The 14,231-nt window shown below is 33.7% G+C and overlaps 1 protein-coding gene across 1 annotated transcript in view; it reads left to right on the top strand.

Moving 5' to 3' along the window:
- Positions 1-14,231, top strand: part of LOC106870137 (neuropeptide receptor 15) — a 188,752-nt gene that overhangs the window by 86,629 nt on the left and 87,892 nt on the right. The window lies entirely within an intron of this gene.

Here is a 14,231-nt window from a genome sequence, read left to right as displayed (position 1 = left end):
GATTTACTCGACTAAAGGCGGTGCTCCAGCATGGCCGCAGTCAAATCAAATAAAAGAATAAAAGAGTATATATGTAGATGCATATGTGTGTGTGGGGTGGTGTGTTTGTATGTATACACATACACATTTACATATTTGTATTATGAGTGTACGTATCATATAAATATATATATATACACATACCTCCACATGTGTGTGTGTGTGTGTTTATGTATATATATATCATATGCGTGTCTGCAGTCCTACGTAATTCAATTATATGTTATAGATGGTGATATAATTGTATCAAAGATTGAAAAAAAAATTCGCTTAGGTATCAAAACATTTCGATTACTACAAAACGGAAAACAAGAACTTACAAAATTAGGAATACAGAAGACGAAAAAAAAAAAATCAATATTTTATTACAAACATATTAAACATATTTCATATCAATGTAAAAATATATAATAAAAGAAATAAATTCAATATATAATAAATAAAATGAGAAATAAATAACATAGAAAGAATAGGTTGGCCAAGACGTTTTGCAGAACACAAAGAACTGCGTTGTCGAAGTGTATTTAGTTTCTGAGGCAGTCTTATATCGTCAGTCTTATACTGCGAGTAACCGTATTGTTGTCGTAGTAATTCGTTTAGGCTCTTTTTACATTTGAACCTGTCAGAAAAAAAATGCTTATCATACAACAAGTGAGTCAGCTATTGATATTTGCATACGCGCAACAAAACACCTGCTGCCCAATTAGAAACTGCCAAAATTTGTAACACAAACTACCCGCTAAGACAATTACCCACCTTGGTTAATTACCAACTTTCTAATATATCAAGGAGATTTAAAACATTATCTGTTGCATTCAGGAGTAATTGTCCTTGGTAGGTGGTTATTGTTCATGGGGGATAAATGCCCTAGACTCGTATTCGACTTACCCCCTGACACAAAACTACTCGCCTTGTGCCAAACTCTGAGATCAATATTTCATGTGTGCATACACATGTGTGTGCTGATGTATGTACTAATATGAACACATACATATATATATACATACATACATACATACACACACACACACACACACACACACACATATATATATATATATATATATATATATATATATATATATAGTGGATATGTGGTAAGTAGCTTGCTTACCAACGACATGGTTCTGGGTTCATTCCCACTGCGTGGCACCTTAGGCAAGAGTCTTCTACTATAGCCTCAGGCTGACCAAAGCTTTGTGAGTGGATTTGGTAGACGGAAACTGAAAGAAGCCCGTCGTATATATGTATATATATGCACTTTTTCCTAGCTTCGTCATTATCACATGCCGATCAAGAGTGCATCCACGCTTTTCAGTAAAATAATCTACCTTGAATAAGAATTGCGTTAAATGCTTCACGTATGTTCTTATATATCTGCTTATATTTTTATTATTTCTACAGTCAATTACACACCACATTTTGGTTCAAATTTGCCCAGCGTACGTTTTTACTGCACAGAAAGCTAGCAATTGTTTTTGAATCCAGTTACTTTCTCCTGGTTAGGATTCTATAAAAATTTAAAGAATGTAGTGAAGAGATTTAGAAACTTGATATGGGTATAAAAGTGACAACCATGTTGCCGTTTTTATAGTCTTGTCAGATTTTCAAATATTCTCATCACATTCTTTTCACACATAGCTATATTAACCTAGCAAAAGAACGTTAGCCAAGCCTACATACACTTAGTTGCTCCCGACCACATCAGTGGATAGACTTTGAATAAAGTTGCATAGAATGTTAAGTAGTAGAAAAGAGCTGAATGCAAATGTAATTGCTAGTTTACTATGCTGTAGAAACGTACGTCGGACAAATTTGAACCAAAATATGCTGTATCGTTGAAGGTAGAATTGAAAGAAAATGCAGATCCACTAATCTACGTATTCATTGTAATTGTCTCGGATAGACAATCGGTAAAAGCAATACTAGATAACGCGAACTGAGATTGAAGACATTTGTGTGTCATTGATCCTATTCCAATAATGGAACTAAACTCTGATGATTTATTTTTAGACGAACAGGGTAGTAGTAGTAGTAATAATAATAATAATAATAATAATAATAATAATAATAATAATAATAATAATAATAATAATAATAATAATAATAATATAACAAAACGAAAACATTTTATAGGAAATAATTATTTTGACTTTTGCACTTTTTCACATAAGATTGATTTAGTGTATCAGGAAAATAGATTGTTGAATTCAAAAATATAATAAAGATGACAGTACCAGTGAAACCTTACAGTGATTGAGGTGGTTGGCTTCATTTTAATAATAAAACAACTATAGCTATATTTGTCTCTATAGTCAGGCTTCTGTATATGTTATATAAAAAGTGTACACCTTTAGTGCGCTATTTGCCATGATTTAATTGTTATCTGAGAGACAGCAGATGTATGTGAAGGATTATTGAGTCATTCACAGGAAGAGAAATAGATTCCTTCTTCCTCGATGCAATGAATTCTTTTTATTGCTTATAAAATTAATGGTCAAAAAATATCGATCATAAATTTTAGATTACTATTAACTCGTATAAAGAACTTGACGTTTGAAACTAAAAGAAATCTATTGTTGTGTGATCATTGTGCAGGTGTTTCTTTTCTTTTTTTTTTTTTAGTAAAAAAAGCCATTAATATATGAAATCACCACGAGTGCGTTACAGTTGAGTTGTCATACTGGGTATATATATATATATATATATATATATATATATATGTATGTGTGCGTGTGTGTACACATACATACGCATATATATATAGTATATATCGTATATATATATATATATATATATATATATATATATATATATATATATATATATATATATATATATAATGCACACAGACACATATATGTATATATGTATGCATACATAATGTTTGGAACACGTCTTTTGGGAAATATCTGAAAGAAATAGATGTATCATAGACTATTGCTGTTATTGATTACGGCATCGTGATTAAGTTGAGGTGTACCTCCTCAACTAGCTGACTTATAATTTATATCCTACACAGTCCTGTTTTGAAATCTCACCATTAGTTACCTGATGAAATGATATATTCGGTAATAATTTACTACAATAAGTTTTCTACAGGAGCTTAAAACATCCTTTTCTTCTTCTATACATAAATTAATAAAAGGATGTATGTTCCTTCGAGTTGCGTTCACAAAGTGGTCTCAATTGCAGTTTGAAGCTATTTTGCTATACGTCATTACATATTTTAATGCTTTGGAAAATGTCTTCATACCGCACACCATATCGTTGTCAACTGTAATAAATTTTCTATTGTGTCATCGTTATAAAGTATATCTAGAAAAATCTGAAACTGTTTCAGAAATAAATAAAAACACTCCGCATTATAATTTCTAAATTGCTAAACTATAGAGCGGAGTCATGCTAAAGCTTATCAGATTCCCGCTTCAGATTCCGGAAATTATTAAAGTAAATGTAAAAATCTATTGAGAAAAAGAGCAATTATTAACATAATTATGTAGAACACAAAGTAAGATCTTGACGAGTTAAGTGAACGCCCCAGGTTTTATTCTCGATTAAAAAGCGCTTTGTATACTTACTTTCGTCACTAATAAGATTAAAACAAAAACTTGGTTTTTTTACATACAGTTGTTAATGTATTATATGGAAGACTCATCACTTTTCCAGTTTTGCTTGCCAGTGTATTTGAGCTTTCAGAAAAACCAATGTCCGTCCCTTTCTATTAAGAAGTAACTTAAACATGTTTTTACCTGCAGAAAGGTGGATTGAGTACCGGAGAGATAAACGTATTGATTCGCATTCTTCAGTTATGGCGATGATGCGAAACGACAAGATTTTGGTCGGTTAGCCTTACAACATCATTCATATAGCTGCAAGTCTAACTGCATAAACTTTTCTGAAATCAACAAACTATATCACATTATCCTGTAAAAATCAGCTTTCTATATTCTTAATGAAAAATCCATTAAATATTGGTTATATTTTGTCGACATTCACCAATTCTGTATTTTATGGCAACATATGTAAAAGATGTGCCTATTAAAAATCCAGAAAAGGAAGGGAAATATAACGCTGCTGGCAAGGAAAGAACGTAGGCTTTCGGAAACATATTGTATATTCGGAGAGCCTGTCTCATTACGTGTTAAAATATTTCGGATTCATGAATCGGGAAAATAAGTGTTGATAAAGGCATATAGCTTAATATCTTTTAATACTGTCAAATTGATTTTATTACACTGAGGGAAGCCCAAATTTTCAATCTTGTCAGCAGATCTGTCTTATCCTAAGTGAATATTATTTGCATTTTATTATGGAACATTTTAAAGGGGATCAAGAAGGTTATATCTACTACTACGTAATTCTCTAACATTAAGAAATAGGCAGAATTGCCAAAGGACTAGTAAATAACTCCATAGGAGACATTTAGGAACCATTGATAAAGAAGTTGTGTTGAAATACATGTCTTTCAGATGAAATGCTTCATCATGAAGTGACGGTGAGGGAGCTGAATCAGGGATACGACAGAAAAACTATTCAAGTACGTAATTACATCCCACAATGTTTTGAATTTATATTCTAGCGGATAGCAATAAAATAATAAGGAATCGAGTAATGGAATCACTGACACACAGACACACACACATTTATATCTTACTTCATCTTCCAAGTTTCTCCAAGTTTCTTCCAAGTTTCTCTTTCAACTAACTTTAGTTCCTTCCTCATTTCTTTCTTTCCAGTCCAAGCGAAAGCAGCACTTTTTCCTAGTTTCGTCATTATCACATGACGATCAAGAGTGTAGACATTAGAACATCCATCCATTTCAGTAAAATAATCTACCTTGAATTTTCTAAATCGAACGTCTCTTTCATTAATATGCCTGTCGTCGTGCCGTTATTAGGAATAATCTTTTCTACTATAGGCACAAGGTCTGAAACCTGTGTGTATGGGTAGGTCGATTTACATTGACCCTAGCGCTTAAATGGTACTTAATTTATGAACCTCGAAAGGATGAAAAGCAAAGTTGACCTCAGTGGAATTTATTAGAAACAACCACATTTATATAGCTAACATCACAGAAATGTTAGCTCACACGTTACTTAACCGGTGAAAAGAGTCATGCAAAATTTATGAATTACTTTTACGTTTTGTTTCTTAAACCTAGTGAAGTCTATTTTTTACCCCTTTTAGAAATAGCACACAATGCTATGGCTAATAATCATAGGCTACGCCACTCTAGTAAGTAAATATTAATGTTAATGTTAAAAATAATTACCTTATAGGCGCAGGAGTGGCTGCGTGGTAAGTAGCTTGCTTACGAACCACATGGTTCCGGGTTCAGTCCCACTGCATAGCACCTTGGGCAAGTGTCGTCTACTATATACTCGGGCCGACCAAAGCCTTGTGAGTGGATTTGGTAGACGGAAATCGAAAAGAGCCCGTTGTATGATGGATCGCTGACCATTACACATTTTTTTTCTCTCCTTGTTTCTTTCCTTGTTTCTTTCTGTGTTCTTTTCTTTTGAAGAGCGTAGGCTCGAAACGTGAAAGACTTTCTCTATTCCCGAGCGTTATACTAATACATCCATTTGTTGTTTACACCACCTGTCTTCGTCTGTTGCTTTTTCGTAAATTCTCCCTTTGTGCAGATCTTTCAAACCGACAAGAGTGGTTGAATATTCAGAGTAAATATTTATAGACATATTACTGAAGATTATATGTTGTGGGAAGGGATTCAGAGTGGATTTCTCTAAAAGCTAGACTGCGTAGCGTGATAAACTGACAACCCAAAGATACTATTATATCAGAATACTAGAAATGCGTATGAGAAAAACAATGAAAAGCGTATTAGCCCTGTATATATATGCTTTTATATTAGTAAGTAAATATGGTATAGGGACATGTGTAACATGAATAAACTTGATCGTTGATAATTTAACACTTGTCTTGTGTATAGCTTAGCGAAGAATATATTCATGTCAATATGATATGGATATATTATGAGAAGCCGACATTGGTGCTCCAAAGCCTTGAATTATTACGAAACAATATTAATAATTTACACTTTTATTCCACTGTGAGAAACAAAATTGCAGCCGGTTGAATTATTAAGATATTGGACTACACACAAGAAGGAAGGCCTTTTCGGATAAATAAGCACACTGTGAACGTACAAAAGCATATGATACGATACATTTTACTTGATGTACGGAAATTCACCTGTAATTAATCATTATTAGGAGGGGAGATTTCGTATTTTAAGAAAGAAGAAATCCAAGAAATTATATATTCACAACTTTTTGTTTTATTTCTGTGGTTTGTTTTAAATAGAAATCGCATGAAATGCGAATCAAATGGCAGTCTTAAATTTCTCAGTGTTAACATAATCCGTCTATTAGCCATGATTAACTGTCCATGTTTACGAATGTGAACCCGAAAAGCTTAGTTTATTTGTTCTAAGTACATATTATGTGTCATAACAATTGGCAAATGATTGATCGTTTCACATCGTATTACTGAACAACTTTGATATAGAAGCCAACCTATACGCCATTACAAGGACTGCTAAAAATTACAAGCGAATACTTTCAAATCATATGTCACCAATTTCACCTTCAGTTTTCAAACAAGCCATATCTGGCGCAAATATTCTACCTTTTTTATGTTCAAGCTAGCCATATTATTCTAAAAATACACAATGCCATTCTAAAAAATATATAATCTCATCATCAACATCTCAAAGCTAAGAGATAAGGCAAGAGTAAATTAAAACAGAATTACACTTGACTGAGTAATCTAAATACTGAAGGGTTAAAGAAGAAAAGACACATTAGATAATCTAGTCATAGAAATACGAAATGACGGATTAGTTGAAACACCTTTGATAGTAGATCTCTCTATCCGGGGATAACCTTGAGCTTAGTAAAGCAACAACCACAACAACAACAACAACAAAAACAACTTTGGTATAGTGATGATAGAATTCCTTTGTAAACGCTATGTCTCCAACGATTTTTCATAACTCCTGCTAGTAACAAATCTTGAATTCAGCATTGAACGCTCCGAAGTCACACAGCAAATATCTGAAGACTCTGCCAGCTACAGCAGTTAGATTATATGCTCATAGGAGACATCTTGTAGTAAAGGAGTTTTGTTTACAACCACCGAATAACATGCGGACTATAGAAAAACACACATGCAATTTTCAAACAACACAATCAATTTGATCTCCAATACTTTTGTAGAAACTGATTTTTACAACAATCTGAAATCTCTAATTGCTTCCAAGATAATCAGTAATTATGCAGTGATCCTGATAATCATATCGGTGATTTATACAATCCTATTCGTTTAAATCGATTTTTCCTCAAGAATATTTAATCTCTATGGGGTTTACGTTCCGTTTGAATTATATCTTCTTGTTTGATCATTGAAGTCGTATTTAACCCTGCCCAATGTAGATTTGATTAGTTGTAATTAACTAATGTTGAAAGACTACATTTGTAAAATTATATAGAACTGTGTAATGTAACAGAAATCACACTTAACATTACCGCGAACGAACATTAAGTAGTTTAATGAGAATGATATAATCTATAGCGTCATTTAGATGCAACTTTCGGAATTTCGTATTATGGTTGTATGTTTAATGTAAGACAACTTATCTCTTTCAAAGATGCTATTTAAAGGAATATTTGATCTTAACACGGCAATTGTATAGCAACATAATTATATAGCTTTATAATTATATAGGTTATAACAAATAGTAATTCTTATACATGGTAAATGTTTGCATTTTGGTTAATAGCGTCGTTATAAAATTTATTATATTTTAAAATGAATCTATACAAGGAAAGGGAAGAGATACATAATAATTATGTTCTTTTAAATGTTTTATATCGAAGTTTGGGTAAAAGTCTTCAATGGGTTAGTTACAGGAGAGAAAGAGAGTGTACATGCAAGTATTTGTGTGTGTGTGTATGTGTGTGCGTGCGTGATAATATATATTTATGTACACACACACACACACATACACACACACACACACACACACACACACACACACACACACACACACACACACATATATATATATATATGTATATATATATACTAAATATACCCGCCGTGACCCGTTGGATCAGAACCACTCAAGTTGAAAATGTCGATGCGCAACGGGAAAGGGAAAAATACTATTTCGATCTTCATGCAATAAAATTCTTAAATGATAGTTTCCCTTCGTTTGGTGTGACAACACAAACACGGCCAGGTGTTTCCTCTTTGAAAACGTTCAAATGGCCTTCAGCATTTTTCCTCGCTTTTCCCTTTACTATTCTTTCACGATACTGTTCCGAATGAAATGCATGTGTACTTCAGCATAAAGTAATGTTTTTACAAAATCATCATTGATGCCCAATGAAAATAATTCTATCAATGTTATTCTCGTATGTCGTTCATTGACAGCCATATATATGCACTCGTTATTTCTGAGCAATATTATTTGTTTATCTGGTGATGAAGTTGTTGTCTCACTACCTGTGGTGTTCATTCATGAATTGAAAACCCTAAAATGTATGCAACTGCTTCGGATGGTCTAATTTCGTTATCCTTGTTTATTTGAACAGCAGCTAGATCCTTTTCTTTCAGCGTGCATTTGATAACGCACTTAATTTACCAAACTGAGGCAACGATTTCAACATTTGCAGTGGCATTTGAATGTTCTTAAAAGTGTTTCATTATAAGCTACAACTCAATTGTTTGTTTTTTTCATTCTTATGAGATTCAACTCCTCCCATTGCAACTGATCGTCATCTATAAAGAGAGCGTCTCTCTCTCTCTCTCTGTCTGTTTTTTCTGCCTTTTGATTAAGATGATAAAGATTAATATTTTAGTTTAAATAATGTAGTAATTTACCCCTTTAAGAATAAAGGAATCAAGTACCCTTCATTCAAAAATATCTCATAAAAATATAGGGAGAATTTTTATCTTTCAGTTCACGGAACTCCGAAAGGTGTTTAAATGATGAAGGTAAGAAAAAAGGGAAGAAAAAAGGACGGGCGTTGGTTGCTGCACAAATTTTTGAAGTGACATTTTGAACTTGAATTTTTCTTTTGTTCTTAAATGGAGAATTGATTATTTTATTTGTAATCTTTATTAGCTTAATCAAAAGACATCAAAACAGACAAACGGCGTTCCTCGGGTGTTATTACCTACAGCCACATTGTGGGAAGTATCGGTTCACGTGGGGTATGAAACAAACAACGCTTCTTTATAAATATGTGCTTCGTTCATTGTCTGAACAACAACGCTGCAGTTTGCGTCAACCAAATCCACTCACAAGTCTGTGGTTGGCCTAAGGCTATAGTAGAAAACACTTGTCCAGAGTACCATTCAGAGGGACTGAACGTGGATCCAAGTGGTTAGGAAGCAAACTTCTCAACCACACAGTCGTTCCTGTACCTAATATGTGTGTGTGTTTACATTTGTTGTTAAATCGAGTATTGTGTCCCACTATTCAGGTGGTCTGTCTTGCCACTGGTGTTCTGCTTTGACTTTCATTCATCCACTACCGCTCTTTTTCTTCGTAATCCTCGAGAATAAAAGGATCAGAAATCCATGTCATACATTCGGATGCAACGATATGTCAGTTCTTTTCTCTGCATTTTTAAAGACCTTTGTTTTAAACCGATGTCAGCTTTTCTTTTCATTCTTTCATTGTAGATAAAATAAAGTACTAGTGAAGTAGTAAGGTCAGTGGTATCAACTAATCCGTCACCCGTCAAAACTGCTGACGCTGAACTTAAATCACAAACGTTTCTCATAAGCATCTTTCCCTGATTTCTCATCGCTAGTGGATTCAAGGATGGGTTAGCTTATGTTACTGACATCATTAAAATGATATTAATAAAAAATTCAAATGATGTAGGTAAAATTGCAATTTCAACATAGCTTACAGATTACTTACGCTTGGCATTTACTTCAAAGTCAATGATATTTAATAGCCTTGGATTACAGGTTCAAGTGTGTATGACTCAATATGAAACATAAATAGCTGCCGGCTATATATCTTGTTGTTGACGCAAGAATAAGATCTTAAGCACGTAAATGAAAAATGTCGTTAAGATATTTCATTCAAAATTGTGATACTTTGTTTAGCATCAGTGTACGCTCTCTGTTAATGGTAAAGAATTATAAGTGATATATATGAGAAGAAGAAGAAAAGAGAAAGAAAAATTGAACGGACAGTATAGGTTTGATTTCAGAAAGAGTTGTAGCAATGTGATACAATGTAAACTAACCTACCAAAATGAATTCTTGACCTTTTCGTGATATTGCGCTGAAGCACTCAGAAAAGCGTGTGAACAAGATTGCATGTCGAAGTTACTACAGCTTGTGTGTGAATACCAATGGCTAACAAGATGCAACAAAGTGTGAGAGAGAGAAACTGATATACATATATATTTCTACACACATGCACAAACGCATATGTGCGTATCTATCTATCTATCTATCTATCTATCTATCTATCTATCTATCTATCTATCTATCTATCTATCTATCTCTCTGTATATATATATATATATATATATATATATATATATATGATAAATAAATTCAAAAATGGATAAAACTCTTTTACAAGAATTTTATCAAGAAGCCAGTGTGTAAAAAAAATCATAAGGGAAATTTCTATTCCCAAGAATATAATTATTCGTTTATATTTATATAACATTTAGTACCTAAATGTGGTTATTTTGAGAAGTCCACTGTGTGGCGTTATTATTTTCTGTAATAATGCCCTTTATATAAATATATATATATATATGTCAATATTTTTCAGCGTGTCAAATGCGGCGAGCTGGCAGAAACGTTAGCACGCCGGGAGAAATGCTTAGCGGTATTTCGTCTGTCTTTACCTTCTGAGTTCAAACCTTATATAGGTCGATGCTGCTTTTTGTCCTTTCAGGGTCGATAAATTAAGTAGCAGTTGCGCACCATGATTGATCTATTCGACTGGCCCCTTCCCCAAAATTTCTGGCCTTGTGCCTAGAGGAGAAAAGAATATTTTTCAGAGTGTCCATTTGGTGAATTGAAAACACAGACGGCATTACATATGATAACTCAGATAACTCAGCAGAATATATTGGAAAACATAGCCAAACACATAAAGTTTCTATGAGAAACATAATGGGCTCCATTTGTTGCACACAGGACATCTAGACGATGAACTGTGAGAGCAGAGACGTTGAGACGTATTGCGTGCTTTACCCCAGATCATGTTCACAAGAAAGCATAAGCCTTGCTATGTAGAGTATTACTTTGTACCAAGATTACATAACAATATCGTATCTATACAAAGCTAAAATATATATATTTGCATTGCACGATTGTTGTCGTTGTTTCATGTCGCAACAAGATTTTTATTCTAAGCTTTTGCCTATGATGTTCCTTTTAATGCAATAAACTATATACCTGTTTCATTAATGTTCCATAATACGTTCAAGTTTCAAATCTGATGACAAAATATATTGTCTCTCACGGCAATCAGCCTGTTTAAACTTATGTAATCTAATGCTCTACGGAAATATATTAAAAGAGTATTATCGGTGCATCCGAATTCATAGACATAATGACATATCGTTATTGTCTTTCAGATTGTACTTTTACATGCCAAAAGCATGTAGTTTATTTACATTTTTACTGTGAGTGTGGATAGCAGATGTCTGTAGAAGTTGCATTACAGTCATTTTATATACAGAAGTTCGAATACAATCAATGTCCCCTTTACCTTTTAGCCCTCATAGATTGAAAAAATCGTGGTCAACTACAAGGATTGGATAAACCTACTATATTCATCCCAACAAACTTACAACCTTTTACCAATAAGACATCTCATTCATAAGACATTTTTCGATATAAATTGGCGTCCGTCGGCATAAATATCTTGTTTAATGATGTACCAAAGATTTTCGCTAGGGGTGAGATCCGGAGACGCTAGCGGCTACACTATCAATCTTTCACCTTGTATGCCGTAAGACCAAAGGAATGTTTGGGTGGGCCTAGCAGAGTGAGAGAGTGTTGTCATGCACGAATACGAGATTCCTTAGAAATGACAGCAGTGAGGGATCTAAGACGTCCTTCAGGAGATTGCAGTATTCGGCTGCGATCATTTTAACCCTTCAGGCACCCTGACTGGTCTAACAAGTCTGCCCCCAATGATACCAGCCAACAACATTACTCCTCCACTCTGTTGTTGACATCGTAAACGTTGATGACGCACATCTCCAAAACAGACCAAACCATTTGACCAGCCACCAGTTTCGTCAAGCGCCGTCCTAGTTTTCGTCAGTGAACAGAATACAGCTAATGTCTAACGTTATGTACTTTTGAGCCAATTAAAGCCTCCAACTCTTGTGAGGAGGGAGTATCAGGGGTTCTCGTACAGAAGCCGTGTTCCTGAGGATGCGATTTCTTATGGTTTCGGTACGCGTGGAAGTCCGGAGGCGGTGAAAATAGTTTTGCTTGTTTGCCCAGGCTTCCCACGTAACTTGCCGCCAATATTCCTTAAATCCCTAGCTGTCACAATTGGATCGTTTCTTACTTGGCACTCATATAGCTAAATAATTCATTATGTCAATAAATCTCATGATATTATGATTTTCTGTTAAATATATACTCAATGTATGACTTAAAATGTATCATTACCCTTCATTTTCTGAAAAGAAAAATGTCTAGCTGGGCTATCTTCATTCCAATGCTTTTAGCGTGGTTCACTCAAAAACTGAAGAATCTGAAATACAAATGACGTTGTACAGAATAATGAAAGTATAGCAATAGTGTTACAATAGCGTGCAAACCAGCTGGGAAAAGCTTTATCAAAATTGATTCACAGAAAACCGAGAAATCCTAAATTTCACTCCTAAACTATTAGCGTGGTTCTCTGTTACAATTGCTGATGTTTTACGTTATTTATTGTACTCGGTAAAGACAGCCAACCGGCATAACAGTTAAAGCAGCAGAAACAATGCTTTGCAGGAATTGCTTCGTCAAATTTACGTTCTGGATCCGGCCGGGATTAACTTTGCTTTCCTTTGCTCCACGGTGGATAAAATAAAGTACCAGTCATATGCTGGGGCCGATGGATTCGACTAACACCCCTACCTACAAATAACCTACCTTTTTGAAAACCAGAAACCATTTACAATACTCGAAAATTAGGATACTCTTGTTGTTGCTTTCGTCTTCCCCTTTGTTATAATCTTCAGTTAAATCCATTCATTCAATATAATTTTGATTTTCTTTAAGAAAGTGTTTAGAATAATAAATAGTTGATTTATGCAGAAATAGAAATCTTTCATTTTTTGTGGCTGTTGATGAATGAGAAATGTGTGAAGACCGTGAAGACGAGATTTGCATATAGGCAGCCACGAGGGGAATTAATCTTAGATAGTGAATGCAGTTGTGAGGCGCCTCCATCCTTTATCATCTAACGTGAAATTTGTTTTTCAATCTCATTATATGTGGTGCATGGCGGATTTGATTTGGCTTGAATTTAAAATTATGTTTTAAATGCAGCAAAGGATTTAAAACGATGCATTTATTGATTTAATATCTGAAATTACGTATTCAAATGAGGATTTTTATATATTTGTCTAAACAAATACAGTTTTTCCAAAAAGGAGAAAAATAAATATAAATTTTTGCAATAAATTTAAAATTAATTTTCTCGCAAAAATACAGTTTTGTTATTAAGTATAAAGCAGTGTTTAACAATGAAATAATATCACTAAATTCATTGTGATTTATTTCATCATTATATTTATCAAAGATCACATAACTTCCACTTACCAGGTTATTAAAATCTTCCTGATTTTAGATGAAGTAAAATTATGGTGAAATAGTCGACCAACGCATCAAACCCAGGATCACAAAAAAAAAAGAACAAAAAAAAGACTGTAGTCAATACATATCTGAGTTTCCCTTTTCAGAATTAAAATCACAGACGGCAATACTAAACTACGCATGCTGTATGCAAATGAAAGCTAAATTAGAATTTGAGGAAACTCGTGATGGATTGCGATGGCAAAAATCAGTTAAGCACATTCATCAAATAAAATAAATTCGTGTTACGTGAAGAAGAATGAATTCTGGGGCTGGGATATGAATACTCGAGAAATTCAATTGTGTAAGTT

The sequence above is a fragment of the Octopus bimaculoides genome, chromosome 12 (assembly GCF_046866305.1).
Source record: "Octopus bimaculoides isolate indiv1 chromosome 12, ASM4686630v1, whole genome shotgun sequence".
NCBI classification, from domain to species: Eukaryota; Metazoa; Mollusca; class Cephalopoda; order Octopoda; family Octopodidae; genus Octopus; species Octopus bimaculoides.
This window is presented reverse-complemented; position numbering and strand designations above follow the sequence as displayed.